Raw genomic sequence first — 11,316 nt, 5'->3', positions numbered from 1 at the left:
TCAGTGAGACTCATCCTCCTGAATTCAAATGTGGCCTCAGACACTTACTGTCTGTGTTCCCCTGGGCAAGTCACTTAACCCTCTTTGACTTAATTTCCTCATCTCTATCCCTGCCAAGAAAAGTCCAAGTCAGGTCACAAAAGATCAGACATGACTGAAACAACTGAACGACTACTAAAGTATTGAAAGCGAAACTGAGTCAATCTAATCCAACCTATACCTGAACAAGAATCTCCTTTATATCATGTCCACCAAGTGGGCATCCAGCCTTTCCTTGAAAATCTCCAGTGAGAAGGACCACACCACCTTCTGAGGAATCCCAATTCACTTTTGTTCAGCTCCTATCATTAAGCAGGTTTCTCTGCGTCAAGTTCAAATTTGCTTCTTAGCAACTCCCACCCATCATTCCTGGTTCATCATCCTGGAGTCAAGCCAAGGAAGTCAGTCCTGAAGATTTCTCCCTGAAGAGTTCAGCAGACTGGAAAAAACCTCCTTCAGAAGTAGAGTTTGAGGTGAGTCTCAAGAGAAATTAGGAAAACCAAGAGTCAGGATTGAAGAGGGAGAAGATTCCAAGCATGGAGGACAGCCACTACAAAGAGTTGGGAATGGAAGATAGAATGTTGTGTCTGAGGAACAGCAAGAAGGTTGGTGTGGCCAGATCATGGGAGAACATTCCAAGCATGGAGGACAGCTAGTACAAAGAGTTGGGAATTGAAGATGCAATGTTGTGTCTGAGGAACAGAAAGAAGGTTGGTGTGGCCAGATCATAGAGGTAGTGGCCTGTAAGAAAACTGGAAGGGTCGGAAGGGACAAGGCTATGAAGATTTTAAAATTCTAAACAAATGACTCTATATTTGATCCTAGAGGCAGTAGGGAGCCACTAGAGTTTATTGAGAAGAGGAATGTCATTAAACCTGTATTTTAGGAAAATCATCTTGGAAGCTGAGTGGAAGATATCTTAGAGACTTGAAACTGTGAAAACACTTAGAAGGTAATTCAGGTGAGCAGTGATGAAGGCATCAACTAAGATGGTGGTTGGGTGAGTGGAGAGACTGTATGTGTCTACATATATATACATGGGTGTATACATGCATGCATATATACAAATAAATGTATGTATGAATAGATGCTGTGAAAGTAGAAATGAAAAGATTTGGCAATGGATTGGCTATGTAGGGCGGGTGAGAGTGAGGAATCTCAGATGATATTAAGGTTATGAACCTAGGTGAGTAGGAAGGTAGTAGTACTCTGGACACCCTGGACACATAAGGAAATAGAAAAGAGGGAAGGCTTTAGAGGGAAAAGATAATGAGTTCTGTTTTGGACATGTTGATTTTCTAATATCTGTGGAACATCTAGTTCAAGACATCTAAAAGGCAGATTGTCTTGTGGTATTGGAGCTCAGAGAAAGACTAGATATAGATATGGGAATCATGTACATCAAGAAAATTGGACCCATGGGAACTGAGGAGGTCACTAAGTGAGATAGTATAGAGAGAAAAGAAAAGAGAATGCAAATGGGCAAGAACCTTGGGGGCCACCCCTGCAAAGCTGGTGTGAAAGGAATGAAGACTGAGCCAAAGAGACTGAAAAGTGATCAGATAAGTAGGAGAACCAGGGGTGAATAATGTCTTGAAAGCCCAGAAATGCCAAAGTATCCAGGATGAAAAGTAAATCACGATGTTAAAGGCTTCAGAGAGATAAAGAAGGTTGAGGACTGAGGAAAGATTTAGCAATTAAGACCCGATCAGTAATTTTGGGGTGAGCAGCTTCAGTGGAATGATGACATCAGAATTAGACTATAAGATGTTTAGAAGACAATGAGAGGCGAGGAAATCGAGGAACCAATTGTAGATGGTTTTCTCCAAGAATTTTTCTGAAGACAGAAGACTTTGGTGAAGGGAATGAAGGAAGGCATCTTCACATATTTGAAGGACTTTCCTGTGAAAGGGTGACTACATTTGTTTTGCTGATAGTCACCAATTAAACCTGTCCACAACTGGCTAGAGCTTGGGAGATGGTGGGTTCCCCTTCACTGGAATAAGTTCACAAGTGTGCAACAAAGAAAATTAGGGAACTGAGGACCATTCTATATAAAAATCGGTTGAGGGACATGGGGCCATTTAGTCTGGCTCAGAAAACGTTAAGGGAATCATCACTGAAGCCTTCAAACTTTTGAAGTACTGTCATATGAAAAAGGAATTAAACTTGTTTTCCTTGGGCAACAGTAGATAGAAATTGCAGAGAGGTAGATTTTGACTCAATGCAAGAAAAATTTCCTAACAATTACCCAATAGGGCCATCTGAAAGTACAGCAAGCTCCTTTGGATGAGATTCCTCCCTTGCTGATACTTTTCCAGCAAAAGATAAACCATTTCCATTAATAATTTTAATTATGGGATTCTTGGTCAGGTGTAGTTTGGACTAGTTGGTGTCTAAAGACCCTTCCTACTCTGAGGTGCTGTGTTCTTGGCTCGGGATCAGGAATGGATTGCCTTGGCTCACTGTGGTCAACTGTGTTGGTAACCAAAAATGGGCTCCTTAGCACTTAGTCAACAAGTGCCCTTGACTAGTTTGGCTTTTTCCCCTGAACTGAATGCTGTTTGTATGTTGGACTGGAGTAAGCTTGTCAGCCCCTTCACCTTGCTTCCCTTGCTTAAGCTGATCGAAAGAACCTGTGCTTTCCCGGTCAACCCCTTCACCTTGCTTAAGCAGATTGAAAGAACCTGTGCTTTCCCCAGCGTACCTTACACCCCGACAGAAGCCGGATGGTTAAAAACAGCTTCCGTTGGAGCCAGAGGCTGCTATATAGCTACAGCCACAGCCAAAGCTGAAGCAGGAGCTGCCGGTAGCAGAGCTGACCTACAGGAGGAAGCTGAACAAGGACTTGAGGCCAGTGGGTAATCTTTTTTACCATAGAGGGGAAGCATGTATATGATTTTGCTTTACACCATCATGCTTCTCTGTGGCCTCCTGGTTACTCTTGCGAGGCATACTTATTGGGCCTGGAAGCTTTTGATCAATATATCAAAATGGGGAAGCTGGTTCATGGGTTGGTTACTGTGGAGCCTAAATATATGTTTTGATTCTTCTGCCTCCTACTTTGAGAGTTTCTTATATCCAGCGGTTCCGAACGTTTCAGACATATATATGATCCTCTTTGAGATTATAAACTCTGCCCTCCTAATACATCAACCCAAACACCCCAGGGCCCCAGAGGCTCCAGAGATGCTCCAAGTTTTGGGGGACCTGTTTTTGGCTCTATGTAGATTACTCTACCATTATCTAGCTCTGAAGGGACTTGCAGGGAGGTCTATAGCTCTATATCTCCGATGCCATGACACTGGGGGCCCAGTCAAAGAAACAAAGCAATTCTTCAGTGGCTACTTGGCTTTCTTCCTATAGATCATGCTTCCTCTCTTCACTATTGTTAAGTAATGCAAAAGAGAAGATATCTCTCCAAATTGAAGCTTGGTTACCCAACCAGACAGAATTAGCCCAATGGAAAAATGTGTCAGCAGAGTACTTTTAATTTATTTCAACAAGTATTTATTGAGCACTATCTTAAGAGCTGGGAATACAAAGACAAAAAAACATTTACTGCCTTAATTCTTTTCTGGAAGGTGGTAAATAATCTGTATACTCTCTTAGACAGTAAGATGCCTTTAGGCAGTAGGATTCCCATTCCCCTTTGGGTTTATACTACCCTACAGGCACCCAGTGCCTTCATACTGCCACTTAGTAGCCCCCAAATCCCCTCTATGACACCCTATCCATGACCTGGGCTCCCTTATGGCTCTCTTTTTCTTTCCCATCAAAATTTCTGCCTTCTGTCTAGCCCCTTCAAGACCCTGTTCTGCTCTTTGGAGTTTAGATCAACTAATTTGTGCTAGTGAATGACAGCTTAATGTACTATCTTCAAAGAAAATTATTTTAGCATGGGCTTTCCATGCCTTCACTCAAAGCGATGGCTGTGATAGAGTAGAAAGAGCAAAGAGCATTAGATTTGGGAATCAGAGAATCTGGGTTCAAATCCTGCTTCTGCAACTTATTAGCCAAGTGATCTTGGGCAATTCACTTAGAATCATAAATTCAAAGTTGAAAGGGACCTTAAAAGTCATTTAATTAGGAGAGCAAAGATGACACATTAGAAGCAGTGACCCAGCTGAACTCTCCCAACATTCTCCTCCAAAAAACTTCAAAACAATGCATCAAATTAATTTTTGGAGCAGAAGATCCAACAAAAGGTTGGGGTGAGGCATTATTCCAGCCTAAGAAAATTTAAGAGGTCAGCAGAAGCCTGTGACCCTGGGGTAGAGGCATATCTGGAAACCATACATGCGATGGTAGCAACAGTGCCCACAACAGCTTTGGGAGCTCCGGGGTGGTAAGGGGATTGACAACTAGTTAGAAAGAGATTACAGGGTCCCATTGCTGCCACTGGGTACAACTGTGGCTGATTAGCAACTCTGTTATCCATATGCAATTTTGGGTCACAGTTCTAGGGCAAAGAAGAGTACTGGTCATTGGTCACAAGGGAGTAGGGCCCTGGTCACACTACCAAAGCAGAGTGAAGCACTAGTGCTTGTGGATGCAGGGGACCAGGGGTAAAGACTAGAGCATTGATCAGATCTCTCCCAGGATCACACCACCTTGGAAGCACCAAAAACTTGCAGATCCTCCAAACTAAAAAGCCTGAAGCTTGATACATGGCCTCCCTACCCCAAGATGAGCAGAACCTAACCATGACATAAAGTTCAATGTGAAGAAATATGCTGAGAAAAATGACCAAGTAACAACAAAAAGGAATTGATCATAAAAAGCTACTATGATGGCAAAGAAGACCAAGACATAAACTCAGAGGAAGACAATAATGTTAAAATAGCTACACGCAAAGAATCAAAGTAAAATACTAATTGTACCCAAACCCCAAAAGAATTACTGGAAGAGTTCAAGAAAGTGACAAGAGTGGTAGAAGAAAAATTGGGAAAAGACATGAGAATTATGCAAAAAAAAATTATGAAGAGAGAATTAACAGCTTGGGAAAAGAGGCACAAAATAGTGAAAACACCTTAAAAACAGAACTGAACTAATGGTAAAAGAGGCAAAAAAATCCACTGAAGAGAACTCCTTAAAATCAGAATTGGCCAAATAGAAAAGGAGGTACAAAAATTCACTGATGAAAATAATTCCCTAAACATTGAAATTGAGCAAGTGGAAATTAATGATCTCATGAGACATCAAAAAAACTCAATAAGATAAAGTCAAAAGAATAAAGAAAAAGAAGAAAATGTGAAATATCCCATTAGAAAAACAACTGACCTGGAAAATAGATTGAGGAGAAAAAACTTAAGTATTATTGGACTACCTGAAAACCATGATCAAAGAAAGAGCCAAGAGATCATATTTCAAGAAATTATAAAGGAAAATCTGCCCTTATATCTTCGATCTACAGGGCAAAAAAATTGAAAGAATCCATATATCATCTTCTGAAAGAGATCCCAAAATGAAAACTTCCAAGAATATTATAGCCAAATTTCAGAGCTCCCAAGTCAAAGAGAAAATACTTCAAGAAGATAGAAAAAAGGAAGTCAAATATCATGGAGCCACAATCAGGATCACATAAGATATAGTGGCTTCCACATTAAAGGAATGAAGGGCTCAGAATGTGATATTCCAGAAGGCAAAGGAGCAAAGATTACAACCAAGAATAATCTACCCAGAAAAACTGAGTGTAATCTTTCAGGGAAAAAATGAATATGCAATGAAATAGAGTGTTATCAAGCTCGTGATGAAAAGATCAGAACTGAATAAAAAATTTGACGTTAAAACATAAAACACAAAAGAAGCATAAAATAGATAAATATGAAAGAGTAATCATAAAAGATATGATAAAGTTAAATTGCTCACAATCCTATACAGGAAGATGATTCATGGAATTCCTAAGAACTTTACCATTACAGGGCAGTTAAAAGGAGTTTACATAGATGGAGAATATAGATATGAGTTGATTATGTTGGAATGATCTCCAAAAAAAGTGAAAAAGTGAGAAATAGAGATGCCCTAGGAGAAAGGGGAAGAAAGAGGTAAAATGCAGAAAATTTTGTCACGTAAAATGGGAGCTCAAGGAAGAGCTTTTACAATAAAGGTGAAAATGAGCAATAGCAGGCAATGCTTAAATCTCATTCCCATGGGAATTGGTTCAAAGAGGGAAGAATACACACACACACACACACACAGAGTACTATATAGAAATGTAGCTTACCCAATAGGGAAATAGGAGGGGAAGGAAATAAGAGAAATTGGAGGGGAGGTTAGGATAATAAAAGGGAAGATTGATTTAGGAAGGCAGTGATTGAAGCAAAATAGACTTTTGAGGAGGGGCAGGATAAAAAAGAGAGAAAAGAAGAAAATGGGATGGAGAGAAATACACAATAATCATAATTGTGAATGTAAATGGGATGAGTTCACCTATAAAATGGAAGCAGATACTAGAATGGATTAGAAACCAGAATCCAACAATGTGTTTTTTATGAGACACACTTGAAACAGAAAGACACAGGTAGAGTTAAAATAAAGGACTAGAGCAGAATTTAATATGCTTCAGCTGAAGTGAAAATAAGGCAGAAGTAGCACTTATTATCTCAGACAAAACCAAAGCAAAAATAGACCTAATTAAAAGAGATAATCAGAGAAACAACATTTTGCTTTAAAAAAGTACTCTAGACACTGAAGTAATATAAAATATTTTTAAAAATTATTACAGTAGGTTTCTCTGATAAAGTCCTCATTTCTGAAATATATACTGAGTATAGAACTGAGTCAAATTTATAAAAATCAGAGCCACTCCCCAATTGATAAATGGTCAAAGGATATAAACAAGCAACTTTCAGAAGAAGAAATTAAAGCTATCTATAGTCATTTGAAAAAATGCTCTAAATCACTATTGATTAGAGAAATACAAATTAAAATAACTCTGAGTTACCATGTCACACCTATCATAAATGACAAATTATGGAGGGGATGAGGGGAAAATAAGTACACTACTGGTGAAGTAGTGAACTGGTCCAAGCATTCTGGAGAACACTTTGGAACTAGGTCCAAAGGGCTACAAAACTGTATATACCCTTTGACCCAGCAATACCACTTCTGGGTCTGTATCCCAAAAAGAACAAAAGAAAAGGAAAAGGATGGATATGTACAGAAATATTTATAGCAGCTCTTTCTGTGGTGGCAAAGAAATGGAAATCAAGAGGATGCTCCTCAAGTGGAGAATGGCTGGACAAGTTGTGGCATTTGATTGTGCTGAAGGAAATGACAAGGGGGATTGGTTTCAGAAAACTGTGGCAAGACTTTTATGAACTGATGCAAAGATATGTAAGAACTGAGAGAACATCATGCACAGTAACGGCGATGTTGTGATGATGACCATCTGTGAAAGACTTGGCTATTTTATCAGTACAATGATCCAAGACAATTCCAAAGGACTCATGGTGAAAAAAATGCTATCTGCCTCCAGAGAGTTACCTGATGAATGCTGAGTGCAAGTTGAAGTATAATCTTCTTATTTTCTTTATTTTTCTTGCTTTTTTTGAAATATGGCTAATATGGGAATGTTTTGCATGATTTCATGTGTGTAATCGATATATTGTCTTCTTGATGGAGTTTGGAGGAAAGGAGAGAATTTGGAATCCAACATTTAAAAAGAAAAAATATTAGAATGTTAAAGAATGTTAAAAATCAATAATAAGTTGAAAAAATATTTTAAAAAGTCGCTTAATCCAAATTTGATGGCTTTGATGGATGAGGAAACTCATTTCACAGATGAGCAAAGAGGTCATGTGACCTACCAAAGTCTCTCAGATAGAGCTGTGATTTTAACCCAAGCTGTCTGACTCTAAATCTGTTACTACTCCAACCATGCTGCTCCCATCCCACCTCCCAGGCTAGATGAATGGCTACAAGTCCTTTTGGTATTCCTCACATGAGACCCCAGAGATGGCCACCCACTCCACTGTATTCTACTTAGGGTGAGCTTTGCCCAGCCCTGTCAAAAGCAGGGGTCATGCCTATGGAACTGCAAGGGATCTCTGACATCCCATGATGGGAAATGTATCAGGCCCATCAGGCCATCCTCCTTCCAGGGCTCCTCCCCACTGCCTTTCAGCCTGCAGCCCGCCATTGCTGCCTGGCTTATGTTATTTACAATGCTTCATAGCACACTAGTAAATGTAAAATAATGTACAATTTGCAAGAATAATGAAGCTTGAGGAGCAGAAGAGTGTTCTCTGGCCTGCTCCTACTAAATCTTATCTGAGGGGTCACAAGAGACTGCTAACACAGCAGAGAAGCCCAGAGCCTCTTCCACTGCAGGGAGCCCATTAGCCAAGTAAATGTACTATGAAAATGGATGGCAGAAGAGTCAAGCACAGGTGCTGGAGTCAATTCAGTCACTACATCTCAACTGTTTTAGTCATTATTTGCCTAAACAGCTAAAATATGTACCGTTCTATGGAGAGCTGTTAAGCATGGGGGATTTTTTTTGATTCGCAGACACATCTTAAGTCAGATAGTTTGGCAGCCTGTTTTAGTAGAAATTTGCTGATCTTGAAGTTTGGGGAATTGTTTGTTGTTCAGTCACATCTGACCCCATTTGGGGTTTTCTTGGCAAAGATACTGGAGTGGTTTGCATTTCCTTCTCATTTTACAGGTGAGGACATTGAGGCAAATGCAGTTAAATGACTTGCCTTGGATCACACAGTTAGTAAGTGTTAGTAAGGCCAGATTTGAATTCAGGTCTTCCTGACTCCAGGCCTAGTGCTCTACCCACTGCACCACCTGAGTTTAAATCCTACCTCAGACACTTACTAGCTGTGTGACTATGGGCAAGTCATTTAACCTGTCCGAGTCTCAACTTCCTTATTTGTAAAATGGGGAGGTGGAACTTGGTGGCCTCTAAGGTCCTTTCTAACTTTAAGTCCAGGATCGATCCTGAGAATTGGGTTCAAATCCCACCTTTACCATTTATTATTTGTGCAGTCTCAGGCAAGTCAAGTCTCCAAGCCCCCAGTTTCTTTATCTGCAAAAATGAATATTAAAATACCTATAGTCCAAATATCCTAGCATTTTGGTGAAGATTGAATGAGCTCATGGAGATGAAATACTTGGAAAACCTATATACAAGTCAATCACTTTTCTGTAGAGCTGGGGATGACTGGAGGAGAACATGGACATCGTACTGGTATTGGGATACTCCAACGGATGTGTGATTTTCCTAAAGACAGCAGTCCTTCCATGAGTGTAGGTTGCAACTCATCTTTATGTTCTCATCCTTGAACATACTTGTCCACACCTGAATATGTGGGTTAACTGGGAAAGAGCACTGACAAGTTAGAGCCTGTCCATGGGGGTGACTAGGATGGTAAGGACATTGGAGAGCCAACAATAAATAAATACTTAGTAAGCACCAACTTTATGCTAGAAGCAGTTGAAAGGTCTGGGGGTATTTAGCCCAGAGAACTCCCGACATGCAAACTCTAGTCTAGCGTATAAATCAGTAGCTTCATCCTACAGTGTTGTCTGAGACTCAGAGAGGTCATGTGATTTGCCCAGGATCACAGAGTGTTTTTGGAAGGAATTGAATCCAGATCTTCCTGACTTCAAGAGCAACAGAATCACAGAATTTGAGAAATTGAATGGACTTCAGTGACCAGATAATTCAGATAATTCCTTCCTCAGAAGGAATCTCCAGTGTCGATTACTGAGAAGTGATCATCCAACCTTTGAAGACCTCAAGTGAGGATGAACCGATCACCTCCTAAGGCAGCCCATTCATTCCCCTTTGGGACAGCTCTAGTTACATCAAGCCAAAATAGGCCTCTTTATCTCCTTCCCTGGCCATCTTCAAGTAGGGGCTAGATCATCACTCCTCAGGTTTGTCACATCAGGCATTCCTTTCAGGGTTCAACTACATAGTCATTAAAGCCCTTCCAACTTTCCAATTCTGTGGATCTGTGATTTTCCCTCCCACAACCAGTGTTGAATGGCAGTGAGTCATAGGACGTTACAGTACTTGAAGAATCAAATCTGTCAGCCTGAGGGCAATGGCAGTGATGAGATGCTTGGTGGGTGAGAGCAAGCTATAAGGAGAAAAAAAACAGGAATTTTGGAGGAGTAAAAGAAAACCATCAGGAAAATGTATGACCAGGAAAGAAGATGGGCTGTTGATGTAGGAAGAGGGAGGGGTGCATTTGGTGAACAGGTGGACATTGGATACTGCTACTTCACGGACATCCTCGTGATATCAGAAGAAGGTGAGGAAGGGCCCCAGCACATCAGGCAGACCACCTGTGATAAACTTGTGGGAGATCAGGAACAAGATGGATTAGGATCTGCATAGGTGGAGAGAATATCTAATTTGGTGAAATCACAGATCCATGTGGATATTACAGTATAGCCCCATGTTGTACAAGAATGTAAGAGAGAGAGCCAAGGTTGAGCGTGCACACATGAGCATGTGCACATGCATGCACACACACACACACACACACACACACACACACACACATTAATCCATAGTGTTACTGTGGGTGGGTGGTTAGCTAGGAGTGACCGATTCCTGGAGACACACTTGAAGCACCATGGGAGAATGGAAACGGCATGGAATTTCAATTTAAGAGGACCTGGCCTTGAACCCTGGACTATGCCTTCTCCACCTGGGCATGTAATATTTTCTTCTGAGCCTCAGTTTCTCCAGTGGGTTGGGGCCACATGGCATCGACATTCCCTTTCAACCTTAAGTCTATGAACCTTATGATCCTTATGCAAAGGAATCTTTGGATATGATTGTGCCATGACCTTCTTTTGTAGCATCTTAGTGGCCACTCACTGCAGAGTTATCTTCAATCGTTTTTCATTCTCGATGACTTTGTGCGGCCATGCCTCACTTAAATCCAGTTCACACGCAAGTCAAGACGTGACCTTTGTGATGTCATTGGCCCTCTTCAAGAACGAAGGATGAACAACACCAACAGAACTCTGAAGTTTGCTGTCAGGGACACAGTCATTAACTTTGTGACACAGAGTCAACACTGCCTTACCCTGCAGTGTGCTCTGTGCCTAAGCCTTTAAGAAACTTGCAGTCCAACCCAGAGCACAAGAATTTTCCAGGACCTCACACAGCCAGGGACGCACAAACAGACACCAAGAAAGCCTCCGAGTAACCAGATTCTCCTGAGATTTACTGCTCCACTACAAAAAGGTCTTATCTGGCTTTCTTTCACAGCACTCTCAGCTCAATAACCACAATATAAGAGT

Source organism: Trichosurus vulpecula, chromosome 5 (genome assembly GCF_011100635.1).
Source record: "Trichosurus vulpecula isolate mTriVul1 chromosome 5, mTriVul1.pri, whole genome shotgun sequence".
NCBI lineage: Eukaryota > Metazoa > Chordata > Mammalia > Diprotodontia > Phalangeridae > Trichosurus > Trichosurus vulpecula.
Note: the sequence above shows the minus strand (reverse complement) of the source record.